Below are 15630 nucleotides of genomic sequence, written 5' to 3'. Positions count from 1 at the left end.
AAACACAAGAAGCAATTATTTATTGGCACTGACCTCAAAGTTATTCCGGGAACTCCAGATTTTGAGGATATACAATTTAAATACAGGATCTAATAAATGAGGAAATAGGCAAATTACAATAAACACCACAACGTAGGACCAGATAAATAGACTGACTCAAGCTATGAATAACATCATAAAAATACGAAAAGCAAGCAACTGCATACGGGGCATTTGTACGAAAACCTACTAGCTAGAAATAGGATTATAATTTATGAAATAGAAACATTAATGTTATCTATTACCTTTGCAAAGATAGGATAATAAATACCATACTTTTAGACTTAGAAGACATAGAAAAATTGTAAACACAAACACTACTACTTACGGTTCAACATAGCGGAAAGGACCCGCACTTTGCCGATAAAACTGTGGCCGACTGCGAAAATCAAATACTCGCGGTAGATAACTGTACTGCCAGACTTTTGTCAACATTTTGCAGAGAGCTATCTCACCCAACATGTGCCCAACAAATCCACTCTGGCGACCTAGCCCACTGCACAACTTGACCTAGCCATCTCGAATCTCTAGCTATAATCGACGACGGTATAATCATCATAAACGAGAACACCGCCGTAATAACGCCGTTACAGGAACGTTTTTACTCACCTTCGACAAGGAAATCCAAATTAACGAAACCATTTATCAAAATGTAAAGGGCATGCTAGTGAAAGCCCCCAGTTCAGCAGTGATTAGATATATTAACAAAACTAGCCACGAAGAAATACGAAGTCTTCCATACCTGAAAAGTGTGACAATAGAGAATTTACTATACATTGGTAATATTAAAGACACACTAGTCGTGGCCCTCGTACTAATTGTTCTCGAAATTAAGGCGGAAACGAAAAGAGACCCAACGTAATCATGCTGTCGAAGATACCATTAATAGTTTTAGAAGATCTGAGCACGGTTCTCAATTAAACGGGGGAGGAGTTAACACGTTGCAGTTAACAACCTAAAAATATTCCCAATAACATTCTGCTGACGCAATGTCTGTGGCCGTTCAAGCAACCCAACTCCACACTCAGTGGTTCTTACTGCGTCAGCACACATGGGCAGCAACGATTTGCAGCAAGTCATCCGATTCCACACACGAGTATCAACGGCAGATAATTTGCCTGCGTTGCAATGCAGCAAACGGCGGATGGCAAGGTATAGAATAAGCTACGGTAATTAGGTTTAGTTTTCTTAAGGAGCTCAAATTGATCAATAATAAAACGGAACCAAGATAACGCTTGATCCAAACATAACGAAACAAAATAAAACAAGTAAAAAAGCAGTAAGTTCGGCCGGGCCGAACTTTGAATACCCTCCACCATTTGGAACGAATTAGAAAATTGTCCAAAAAAAAAAAAAAAAAAAAAAAAAAATAAATAAATAAATAAAATCCATTAAAAATTCTTTTAAAATCTTTAAAATATCTAATATAGGAAGGTGCCGATATGGGGGATATACGATATTGTGGACTATAAAGACAAATCTATGTCTACGTGTAAAGTACTCACAAGGAACTCCTTGTCTGGATTTTCAGATAATTCCATTGGAAAAAGTGGCTAAAATCATCAAAATACGGAATATAGGGGAGTACCGTTATATGGGGGATATACGATATTGTGGACCTATATAGACAATTCCGTTTCAGGGGTAAAGTGTTCACAAAGAACTCCGTGTGTGGATTTTCAGACAATACGATTGGTAAATGTTGCTAAAATCATCAAAATACCGAATATCGCGGGGTATCGTTATATGGGAGCTATACGTTATCGTTAACCTATATAGAGAATTCTCTGTCGGGGGGTAAAGTGCTGACAAAGAACCCCTTGTGTACAAAGAACCCCTTGTGACCATTCCGTTGAAAACTATGGCTAAAAACATCAAAATACCGAATATCGGGGGTACCGTTATATGAGGGCTATACGATATCGTGGACCTATATAGACAATTCTCTCTCAGGGGGTAAAGTACCCACAAGGAACTACTTGTGTGGATTTTCAGACAATTCCATTAAAAAATATGGCTAAAATCATCAAAATACCGAATATCGGGGGTACCGTTATATGGGGGATATACGATGTCGTGGACCGATATAGCCCATATTCGAACTTGATCTGCCTGCAGACAAAAGAGAGATCTGTGCAAAATTTTAGCTTTCTATCTTAATTCGTTTAAACTGTAGCGTGATTACAACAGACGGACAGACGGACGGACAGGGCTAAATCGTCTTAGAATTTTACGCTGATCAAGAATATATATACTTTGTTGGGTCTAAAATGATTATTTCGATGAGTTACAAACGGAATGACGAACTTAATATACCCTCCATACTTTTTTTGGTGGAGGGTATAAAAACTTATAAGTCATTTAATATATTTATACTCATGATCAGCATAAAATTCTAAATCGATTTACCGATGTTCGCCTGTCTGTTGAAATCACTATGGATGGTTGGTGTTGAAAATGTATCGTTCCATGTTTGGGTACAGCCGCCATATAACATTACCTCCCGATATTCTGTGTCATGATGATTCTCTGCACATTTTTCATCGAATTTATCTAAAAATTGGCAATTGTAGTTAATAACGGATTCTAGCTCCGGTGAAAATTGTATGTATAGGTTCACGTTTTGTTATAGCCGCCATATAACGGAAGCCCCAATATTCGCTATCTTGATGATTATCAACTCATTTTCCACAAATATGTCTAAAAATTGGTAATTGTAGTTCATAATGGGTTTAAGCTCCGGTAGTATGACTTTGTATGTATATCGACATTTGCTATTTTGATAATCCTAGTCATATTTACCCACGAAATTGTTTCAAAGTTGGTATTTGAGAAGATTTGGTAGATGACAATCATTGAAGTATAAAATTGTCTACAGAGGTTTCCGTTTTGGCATGGCCCCCATATAACGACCTCACTCACTTTTTTTTTTTTGAAAAGTGTAGCAGCAGTACCCAAACGGTCTTACTATTATTTGTAGTTTAATTTCAGATACTTTTATATAAGAAAGTTGTGCCAGGCCGAACTTAATGTTTTTTACTTGGTTAATAGAAATAAAATTAAATATTCAAATAGAGGAACGAAGCATTATTGAGCGTGTGTTTTTTAGATTACCCCGACATTATTTATTTTTTGGTTACCAACGAAGTTTATTATGTTACTGACCTTAATATACTTTCATAGTTTCATAGTGGATTAAAATTTGAAAAAGTGATATTAATAAAAAAATATTCAAACCAGCTATTTATATATGAGACAACCAAGAACAATTAGTACGTCTGCAATGGGAAAGCTCTCGTCTAATATGACATCAAAAGTAAATTTATTGGTAACAGAATACGAGGGTTTTATCAGTACACAAAAATTTAGCTGCTGACATCTAAGTTTAACAAGGCAACAGAAGAACAGCACAGAGACTGCTATATGCAAACGTTCTCAAGCGAATAAAAAAAGTAATAGAAAAATAATATCGGCAAAATAATCTACTGCAGATAAGCTAATGGCGAAACATACATAAAGAAAGGAAATAAGTTATGCGGCTCTCAACCCGATAAACTAGCCGTCACATATTTATGTTCATGGTCAGAGGTATGACAGAAAAAGACTTTTTTCTTTAAAAAAAAAACCGAAAAAAAGTGTGATAAGGCTGATACCGCATGTAGATAAATGTCAATGTCCTTCGAGTGATAGGTGCCAATCATCTTACATTGAAGATCCGCGAGTTCGTAGTAACCGTTGTTATGTATATATTAAATTTACCTTTCTTGGCATAATTTTAGGCCGTTACTGTAAAGTGATTACTACACCATTTCCCTAATATACTGTTTCCCTTTGCATGTCACATTATCACGGATTGCTCAAATAAAATTTGCAAAATTACTAATATAAAGAACGATTACTAACGTGTTGTCTATGTGATAAGCAGAAACATTTGAAATGTGCAGTTCATAATGGCCGCCATTTTGATGTTCTTACTGATCGTGAAAATATGGAAATTAACTTTTATAATCATTTTAAGGAGTCTAAAATTGAATTGGCTGCTAAAACGAAGGTGTTCGACAAAGCATTTTTTATGCTTAAAAATGTTGTAAGAAGTTTAATAATTTTTAATTCTTAGATGGATCTCCGAAACGAAAGAAATCCCCAGTCTCAGTTGTACCTGGTGTTGTTTTGACCCGATTAAATACACTAAATGTGGCTCAGCCACACATTACAGCCATATCTTTTGGCTCGGACGTCCTATTCTCTATTGGTTATTGAACTGCTGTTGGGATTTTTCCCAACCCAATTGACGATGAAATCGATATGGGCCACATCGATTTCGATCAAAAAAGAATCGATGAGGTCACATCATAAATAAAGCTGCACTCTTCTTCTTGAAGTATTACGAAGTGGATCGCAAGATCAATTTGTTAATTTTATTTAGAATAAAACCAATTAATTTGACCAAATTACATTTTTAAAGTGTTTTCCTTTTCGGGTGCAGGCAACAAAACGTTAATTGTGTTTGTTGTAGTTGCAAAAATAATATTGTTGGTCAACAATAAATTTCTGCTCAAAATCTATTTAGTAAAATTTGAACCTCAAAATACGACAGTAAAAGCATTAATGAACAGTACAATTTCACAAAAAAAGTCTGAATTGTGTTGAAAAGAGAAATTAGTTCGTATCGATTGTATAATAACACTATCAATAAAGTTAAAAAGATAGCGTGATTAAAACAGATACACCACAGTATGGTGGAGGGTATAAAAACATATACACTATCAGTATTGCATCGCTGTCACTTTTATATTTTTTATGATTTTTTGGCATTTATTTCACCTTTTATACCATCCACCTTGGAAAGGAGGGTATATTAACTTTGTCATTCCGTTTGTAACATCCCTAAATATTAGTCGTAGACCCCACAAAGTATATATATTCATAATTAGCATAAAATTCTAAGTCGATTTAACGATGCCCGTCTGTCTGTTGAAATCACGATACAGCCCACATTATTTGACGTAGAGCGTCAACATTCAGCACAACAATTTGTATTAAGTTCAGGATATTTGGTATTGAAAATGAGATATATCGGCCCACGTTTTGGTATAGTCCCTATATAACGTTACCTCCCAATATTCCCTATTTTGATGATTTTTTTTGCCACATTTTTTCACGGATTTGTCTTAAAATTGGTATTTGTAGGTTATAATGGGCCCTAGTTCGTGTGGCGAAATATTGTATGCATGGGTTCACCCGTTGGGATAGCCCCTATATAACGGTACCTTCCGATTTTTGGATTCGGACGGATTTCTCTAAAAATTGGTATTTGTTGGTCATAATGGGTTCTGGCTGCGGTGGCAAAACATTGTATGTATAGGTCCACGTTTTGGTATAGCTTCCATATAACGGTACCTCCAGATATTTGGTATTTTAATAATTTCTGCCACATTTTTTCACGGATTTGTCTAAAAATTAATATTTGTTGGTCATAATGCTAGAACCCATTATGAACTCCGGTGGCAAAACATTGCATGTATTGGTCCACGATTTGGTATAGCCCCCAAATAATGGTACCTGCCGATATGCGGGATTTTTATGGTTTTTGTCATATTTTTTCACGGATTTGTCTGAAAATTGGTATTTGTTGGTCATAATGGGTTCTGGCAGCGGTGGCGAAACTTTGTATGTATGGGTCTACGCTTTGGTATAGCTCCAATATAACGGTACCTACAGATATTCGGTATTTTGATGATTTTTGCCATATTTCTTCGCGGAATTGTCTAAAAATTGGTATTTTTGTATCCTAATGGGTTCTAGCTCCATTGCCGAAATATTTTATGTATGGGTTCACGTTTTTGTATAGCTCCATGTAGCGGTACCTTTCGATATTCAATATTTTGATGATTTTGCGAGATTTTCCCACGAATAGGTATAAAAATTGGTATTTGTGGGACACAATCGCTTCTAATGTTTCCTTTACCCTAAGGTGGAGGGTATTAAAAGTTTGGCCAGGCCGAACTTAATGTTTTTTTACTTGTTTTATGTTACATTTGTTTCATTCGTGATTTTTATTAAACATACAATTTTTTTGGCATATGTTAATTGTGCCAGAACGATCGGAATGTTATGCTTACTATATTGATTAGCAATCCGCTGTAGTGCACAGTGGTCGCTGCCATTGGCCAAAATTCAAAAAATGAAAATCAGATGTTTATTTTCAAATGTGTACACAGGAACTCTTAAGGGTTAAGCTTTTTAGAAAACTTAATAATCTTGGCTTCATTATAACGGCCCACTTCGAGAATTGCATCAAAAAAGAGAAAATGTAGTTAGTTGCTTTTTTCAGTGGGATCAGTGAAAAAGTGGAGTAATAATAGTATTACTATATTACAAAATTAAATACATTTTAAAATGACAAATCTTGGCATAATTGTTGAAAATCAAAGTATTGACTTATTTTTAGTGTAGTAATTTGTGTGTTTAGTAATTGTTTATAATATAGAAGATGTGAGTGTTCTGTGTTGCTTTTAAGATTAATTTTGAAAATAAAATTGGATTTCAGTTAAAGTTTTAATTGTTTTGTTGTTAACAAATAGATATCCATGGCACTATCTTCATAAAATTTAAATACATGCACCCGACATTATAAATTTGTCATTGTATCGATTAGATAATTATAGGAGGAGGCCGTGGAGTCTAGAAACAAAGATATAAAAAAGTTTCGGCTAAATCATATCCGAAAAAATTCTCGTGTCTCAACAGACACAGATCTTATTAACCGTCTTCTTCAGAGCTCTGGCCCTTATATAACGGGACAGCAAACGTTACCAAACAATAACCAGTGAAGAAAGTCTTAAAGTCGGGCGGGCCGACTTAATGATACTCTACACCACTTTGCATACTTAGAAGAGCCTCACATAACAAATAAAAAAAAAATTCTCGTGTCTCAACAGACACAGATCTTATTAACCGTCTTCTTCAGAGCTCTGGCCCTTTTATAACGGGACAGCAAACGTTACCAAACAATAACCAGTGAAGAAAGTCTTAAAGTCGGGCGGGCCGACTTAATGATACTCTACACCACTTTGCATACTTAGTAGAGCCTCACATAACAAATAAAGGTTATAATGGGGAATTTGTGAGAATTAAATCATACCAATTATGATTATAGTAATAATTAAATGTCCAAAGGAACTAATATATGGGAGGAATATCCTCCTCTGAATCGATTTCTACTAAATTTGTCGAGGCATCTGCGCCTTTTCAATTCGGGCATGTATTATCCATTTGGGGCACAATTATCTTGAAATGGGATAGATACATATATATATATATATATATCTATATATATATATATATATATATATATATATATATATATCTAAATCTGAAGCGATGAAATTTGGCAAAGGTATTTCTGAGCTGTATTTGATATATTTCCCCGAATATCGTTACTACGGAGTCCACATTACGGCTATGCAGGGCAAATTCAACAAATCGTATGAACAATATGTATGAGAGCTATAGCTATATCTGAATATACAAATTCCATTCCAATTGGGCTAATATTACACGTTTGGTGCACAATAAAAGGCAAATCCGACGATGATATATATGGGAGCCATATCCAAATATTAACCGATCTAGATAAAAGTTAGCAAGGGTATTTGTGAGTTATATTTGATATATTTCCCCAAATATCGTTGTTATATATATATATATATATATATATATATATATATATATATATATATATATATATATATATATATATATATATATATATATATATATATATATATATATATATATATATATATATATATATATATATATATATATATATATATATATATATATATATATGAGCTAAGTCTAAATCTGAAGCGATGAAATTTGGCAAAGGTATTTCTGAGCTGTATTTGATATATTTCCCCGAATATCGTTACTACGGAGTCCACATTACGGCTATGCAGGGCAAATTCAACAAATCGGATGAACAATATGTATGAGAGCTATAGCTATATCTGAATATACAAATTCCATTCCAATTGGGCTAATATTACACGTTTGGTGCACAATAAAAGGCAAATCCGACGATGATATATATGGGAGCCATATCCAAATATTAACCGATCTAGATAAAAGTTAGCAAGGGTATTTGTGAGTTATATTTGATATATTTCCCCAAATATCGTTGTTACAGAGTGCATATTACGGCTGCGGAGGACAAATATAACAAATCAGATGAACAATATATATGGGAGCTATATCTATATCTGAACCGATTTCGACCAAATTTGGCATTTGGCATTCTATGCAGATCATCAAAAGGAACTATGGGTCTATCTAGTTTCCTTTTGCCTGTTACAAACAAATGCACAAAGACATAATACCCTGACCACCTTGTGGTGTAGGGTATAAAAAAGCTATATTACAGTGGTTTCTATTTACCTGCATCAACATTAGCTGCGCATTGGCCTTTGCAGACCAAAAAACTTTTTTATGCCATTTTTTCTGAATCCCTTTATTTGAATTGTATTTAAGTGCCCAATCGATAGCTGCACATTGGACATTCCTGTCTCGAAAATTTGGTAATTTTTTTTTTAATTTGGTTACAAAAGTTGTATTTATCTGCACAAGAAAATTTTTTGCAAACTCAAAAAAGACACTAAAAACTACCACTTCGTTTTTGTTTTTGTATTCGCAAAAACAATAACAACACAAGAAAAGAGCATGCATTAAAAACATATTCTCGCTTCCTCTCCCACACTAAAAGATGGTTATGCTGGATAAAACACCACTGATGCTCAAATACATACGAATAGAAAATTAAAGATACCTGCACTTTTTGTGCACGTGAGTAAAATTAAAGATACCTGCTTCATTGTGCAGATAAATGCAATGAAGCTACCTGCATTTTGGGCATTGCTGCACAAGATTTCGTGCAATTTTTGATTGTGCAGGTAATCAAAAAATACTGTATTAAAACCTGCATTTGATTTATTTGAATAACACTAAAATTTATAAATATCCATTAGTAACTTTGATAAAATTTTATTTTGAATTGTTATTTTATTTTGTTTACAAAAAAAAATCAAAATTTGGAATTGATTTGTATAAAAAAAACTTCTATTTTCCGAGGTACCTTTACAGGGGGACTCTACCTGAAGGCGACCCGTTCCAAATACTTTTCAGTAAGATTACTTTTAACTCTTTAGAACGTAAAGTGTCAAATAACATTACAATCAGGTGTAGAAATGTGACAAGAATTGGGGAAATAACCCATATTCGGGAGGTAAACTTGCATCGACCATATAAATTTTGTCACATTTTTTATTTTTATCTCATCAAGATACCATAACCAAAGATTTATATTGATGTCTGCACTGAAAGTATTTTTGGCCGCTGTTCCCATACGACCTCGACCACTGTGCAGTGGTCAGAAAAGCTGTGCAGTTACTCGCTAACGTTACGTAGAAAATTTTGCGTAAATAATTGAATTAATAAAAAATAATAATAAAACATAAAAAAAATTCATTAAAAATACATAAAAATAAGAATTTATAAAATAATAAAAAATAAACAGAACTAATTTCATTTTATTTATTAACAATAAATAAAGTGTATTAATTGCTTGTGTAATAATAAATAATAACAATTATAAATAAAAAGGAATAGCATATAAAGAAATAATTGATAATAAATACATTTTCAAATAAAAAAAATTTATAAAATCAAAATGAATTCAATAATTTATGCTAAGTTCGAATATGAAACCGACAGCCTAATGAATGTGCACATTCAATTGAAAAATGCTCCCGAGGAACAATTTTCGAAAATTTTGAAAAGAAATCAAGTTAGAATCCATCGATGAAGATTGACACAATTCAGGGAGTGCAGTTGAATGTGCCTATTTAGCAGAAAGAAGAAAAGAAGGTTTATAAATTGGAAGCCAGGAAAATGTTTGAGTCTCTCAGGCACAAAAACCAAACGCCAATGTCAAAATTATTTCGCTAGAGGCGAAAATTTGTATTAAAGTGTCACCTTGTGACACTCAAGACTTCAACGGAAGTTATGAACAATGACCAACTTTTAGAGACTGTAAACTGCAATATGTGGAAACCATCCCAGACTCACACCTGCGCAAAAACTTTATAATTCGCGAAAGGTGAGTCTGGTAGAATTGAAAATTCAGGGAGTGCAGTTGAATGTGCCTATTTAGCAGAAAGAAGAAAAGAAGGTTTATAAATTGGAAGCCAGGAAAATGTTTGAGTCTCTCAGGCACAAAAACCAAACGCCAATGTCAAAATTATTTCGCTAGAGGCTAAAGTTTGTATTAAAGTGTCACCTTGTGACACTCAAGACTTCAACGGAAGTTATGAACAATGACCAACTTTTAGAGACTGTAAACTGCAATATATGGAAACCATCCCAGACTCACACCTGCGCAAAAACTTTATAATTCGCGAAAGGTGAGTCTGGTAGAATTGTTGATTGGTACCCGATATTTGATCAGAATTTTTCGGTGGCATGAAAGCTTCATCAGCATTATACGAAAATTTCGGAAACAAAGACTGAATCTAGCAGATTCATTAAAAGAATTCAATCTACAGTTAGCGACTGCCTATCTATATTTAAAGATAATAATGTGCAGGTTGACCAGTGGGGTCCTATTTTGTTATATTTTTGAGCGAATAGACTGTCTAAGAAATTCATTAGCTTCACCTAAGTTTAATAATGAATTAAAGAATTGTTCATGATTTAATAGGATGAGTGTAAATCAGAAAAACTTAATCTACAACTAAAAAAGCTGTATGTTTGGCCGGGCCGATCTTTGAATACCCTTCACCATTTGGAATGATTTTGACAATTTTCAGAAAAATAAAATCCGTTAAAAATTCTGTTAAAATCTTAAAAATGCCAAATGTAGCCGTTATATACTTTTGTCATAAATCATTACAATATTCATAATAACGTGGACTTGCACAGACAATTTTCTGTCTTAGGCTGTATTATTCATTACGAACTTCAAACAACGAATTTAAACAATTCCGGTGAATAATGTTGCCAAAATCATTAAAATACCGAATATCGGAGGGTACCGTCATATGGGGGCTATACGAAGACGTGAACCTACATATCCCATTTTCAATACCAATATACATTTTTACAATACCATAAGAAATAATACTTATTTAAGTTAAATTTTATCAACCTACTTCATTTCTTTCGGAAACTGTAGTGATTTCCACAGACGGATAGACGGACGGATCGACATAGAATTTTATGCTTCATCAAGAATATATATACTATGTGGGATCTAAAATGTATATTTCGAGGTGTTGCAAACGGAATATTCAGGGTAAATATTTACAGAGTTCTCATTGACCGAAAAATTCGTTATTAAAAAATTGCCTAACGAATATACATTTAAAAAGGTAGTTTCAAGATTAGTGGATTGAGTGGAAAAATCGCGGCTAATTATAATAAAAATATGTTCTGACGTTGTGTTCAGAAATAAATGAAACTGAATTTAAAGCAGAATCGTTAGTTGAGCAAAATTTAACGAGCTTATTGCTGAGGCAAGCAATTAAAATTTTAGATTTGGGAATAATCAAGGATTTACAGATACAGGGCTTATTATTTCAGCTCAAATATGTATAATCCTAGAAGGAGTTAAAAAGAACTTATTGGGTAATATGGTACTTCAAAATTTAATATAGGACTGGTATATCTATGAGCGAATATCGGCAAATGAAATTTGTTTAGCGTCTATACAAATAAAAAATATTCTTAAGATGACTTTAGTTAATTCTTGAGAAGGTTTGGGAACAAAAATAAACAAATTAAGCGCCTATTTCCACGAAATTTAAAATATATTGTAAATTTACGCCAATACGACATACCATTTATCAGATGGAAGATTGGTTGTAAATGTACTTTTCAAGGAAGAATTTCCCTAAAAAATGTACCTAAATTCGTCCATATTCAAAACAAAGAAATAATATGAAAATATGAAAGCAAAGTCAAGAAAGAATGTAGACCCCAAGGAGTCACATAATGAATTTTTGAATTGGCGCTTATATAAGTATGTGATCAACGGTGACATTGAAAAAATGTACTGACAGGTGTGTGTTTTTGCTTCTGATCGGCAATATCAGAGAATATTATTTAGAAAGAAGGTCAAATTGATGTCAAATGTTATGAATTGTGTACTATTAACTTTGATATATGTATATTGTGCATCTTATATGGCGATATGTACATTATTGATGATGATGAAAGATGCTCAATCGCATCGAAAATAATTAAGAAATACAGCGTGAGATGAAACAAGTAAAAAGCATTTAGTTCGGCCAGCCCGAGCTTTTAATATCCTCCACCATTTAGGACAAAGTTGGCAATTTCCAAAAAAAAAAAAAAAAAAAAAAAATCCGTTTAAAATTCTGTTAAAATCTTAAAAATACCGAATGCCTATACGACGACGTAGACCTGCATAGGCAACTTTTGTCATAAGTTATTACAATATTTAAATGCGAAACTTGAAGAAAAATCTGTTTATAATGTAGCTAAAATCGTCAAAATACCGAATATAGTGGGTACCGTTATATGGGGCTATATGAAGGCGTGGACCTGCACAGACAATTTTCTGGCATGGGCTGAAGTATCCATTACGAACTTCATCAAAATACCGAATATCGGGGAGTACGGTATATGGGGGCTATACGAATACGTGGACCTACATGGCCCATTTTCTGTTTTATGCGAAAGTATCCATTACGAACTTCAAATACCAAATTTGGAACGATTCCGTTAATAATGTCGTTAAAATCATCAAAATACCGAATATCGGGGGGTACCGTTATATCGGGGCTATATGAAGACGTGGACCTACATGGCTCATTTTTTTATTTAAGATGTAGTATCCATTACGAACTTCAAATACCAAATGTGGAACGATTCCGTTAAATAATGTCGCTAAAATCATCAAAATACCGAATATCGGGGGGTACCGTTATATCGGGGCTATATGAAGACGTGGACCTACATGGCTCATTTTTTGACTTAGGATGAAGTATTCATTACGAATTTCAAATACCAAATTTAAAACGATACCGGTAAATAATGTCGCTAAAATCGTCAAAATACCGAATATCGGGAGGTACCGTTATATGGGGGCTATATGATAACTTGGACCTACGTGGCCCATTTACGAAGTTAACCTGCCTACTGGCAAAATATACATGTGTGCAAAATTTTAGCCTTCTATTTCAATTTGTTCGAAAGACAGACAGACGGACAGACAGACAGACACACATACAGACAGACGGACATGGCTTAATCGTCTTAGAATTTTGCTCTGATCATGAATATATATACTTTGTTGGGTCTGACATGAGTATTTCGAGGAGTTACAAACGCAATGACAAAATTAATATACCCTCCATAGTATGGTGGAGGGTATAAAAAGGCAGTAAATTCGGCCGGGCCGAACTTTGAATACCCTCCATCATTTGCGACGAATTAGAAAATTTTCAAAAAATAAATCCGTTAAAAATTCTGATGAAATCTGAAATTGCCGATATATAGGGGATATACAATATTGTATACTTATATAGACAATTTACTTCAGTACTCATAAGGAACTCCTTGTGTAGAATTTCAGACTATTCCATTAAAAAGTGTGACTAAAATCATAGAAATACCGAATATCGGTTGTACCATTCCAAAACATGGACCTATACACACAATGTTTCGACACACGAGCTAGAACCAGAGCTGCCAAATAAATTTCAAGAAAAATCGTCAATTTTTCAGAAAAAAAAAACGCTATAATCGGCATTTGTATTCGTGAAAATCGGCAAAAAATCGCCAGAGTATAAATTATTAAATTAAAAGATATTTTTTGGTTTATAACAAAACACAAGTATTATTACATCAATTACCCAAAAATAGGGTAAATAATTTAGTTTCCTCTATGGAGTAGATTCCGAAGGAAATAGGAAAATATTGTTGAAAGGGATGAGACTCCTTTATATATTATTTTATTAATATTTAGGGTCAAAGCCAGACTTAAGTCCCAGCTGTCCACTTAATATAATATATTTGCACGAGGCAAGAATAGTGTCAAAGCACAAATTCGCCTACGCACAGGGTTCAATATATTTTATATTGATTTAATTTATTATTTGCCACTCTGGGCATCCAAAGGAAACAACTTTGAATATTTTTAAATTAGCTTTATTCCTCCATAGACAGACGTAGAATGAACAAATGACAAGATGAGTTACTGCTTATATTAGAAATTTACGTTCAAATGGTGTGTAAAAGACTAACTGAGAATAATTCTTGTAATGAGTGAAAATAAATATTCCAATTATTCTGTTAGAGTAACATTTGAGCAAAGTTGGATAAAAATCTTCAGATACAGTAATGCACATAACTTTATGTCAAACAAGCAAACAATTGGAATACAATACAAAATAATAAGTGGAAAATAATTAAAGAAATACAACATTTACTACTTAACTTCATTTATAATAGATTTATGAGGTGCCTCGTTACAGCCTCCCCCTCTGCCTCTGAAATCGTCCCGATGATGTGGCAGGATCTATTTCTTAGATTGCCTTGGCCGAAGAACCCTTTTCTTTTCTTCATTCATAGTTATATTGTTGTTTTCAGGCGGTATATTTGTGTTAGTTGCTTGGAAAATTTGTGTGTGTTGCTCCAATCTTGGTGTTGTATTTGTATCATTTGTATTATTTAAGACTTCTGTTTCCTTTATATTTGCACATGCATCGTTGTTTCCGGTTTTAGGTCGTCCACGCTTGCTCAAAGGATATATAGGTGTAGCTGTGGATCCTTGATATGGAGTGAGATCTGACGCATGATAGGTTCTCAAAAGAAATATTAGGATTCTCCTCTAATGCAATTGTGAAACAGGATCCTTTCTTTTCCATAATTATATAAGGACCGTCACGACGAGCTACAAATTATGAAGTTAAATGATCTTTTTTATTATTCAGAACCTGTGTTGCTACCAAAACTTTATCTCCAATATTATATTTTACATTGGGTTTACGTTTACTGTCGGTGTACGTTTTATTTCTATCTTGTATCTTATCTTCGGTTTCTTTTACGTTTTTCAAAATATCGGCCAATTTTTTAGATGTGGCGTTATTTGTGGAATAAAGTTTTTCGAAACAATTATCAAATTCAATTAGTGGTGAGTTTCCATTGGACTTCTAAGTTCTCGTCCGAAAGTAATGTATGCAGCTGTATATCCTGTACACTCACACTTCACAGTATTCATAGCAAATCTTAGCATGGGTAGTTTTGTATCCCATGTGGTATGATCTTTCCCAACATATATAGAGAGTTGAGTTTTTAAATCTCTGTTTTTTCTTTCCACCGGATTGGCTTCAGGATGATATACCGGGGTAAATGTCTGATCGATACCCAAACAATATGTAAGTTGTTGCATTACAGCAGATATAAATTCACTTCCGTTATCTGTATGAATACGTCTTGGAACGCCATATCGCAAAATCAGTTCATTTAAAATTACCAGAGCACATTTTTCGGCCGTAGCTTCTCTCA

The 15630-nt window shown here is 33.7% G+C and overlaps 1 protein-coding gene across 4 annotated transcripts in view; it reads left to right on the top strand.

Moving 5' to 3' along the window:
- The window catches only part of LOC109612410 (potassium voltage-gated channel subfamily H member 8), a 1874382-nt gene that overhangs the window by 429987 nt on the left and 1428765 nt on the right, over positions 1–15630 (top strand). The window lies entirely within an intron of this gene.

The sequence above is a fragment of the Musca domestica genome, unplaced genomic scaffold (genome assembly GCF_030504385.1).
Source record: "Musca domestica strain aabys unplaced genomic scaffold, Musca_domestica.polishedcontigs.V.1.1 10, whole genome shotgun sequence".
Taxonomy (NCBI): Eukaryota; Metazoa; Arthropoda; class Insecta; order Diptera; family Muscidae; genus Musca; species Musca domestica.
Note: the sequence above shows the minus strand (reverse complement) of the source record. Positions and strands in the feature narration are given on the sequence as shown.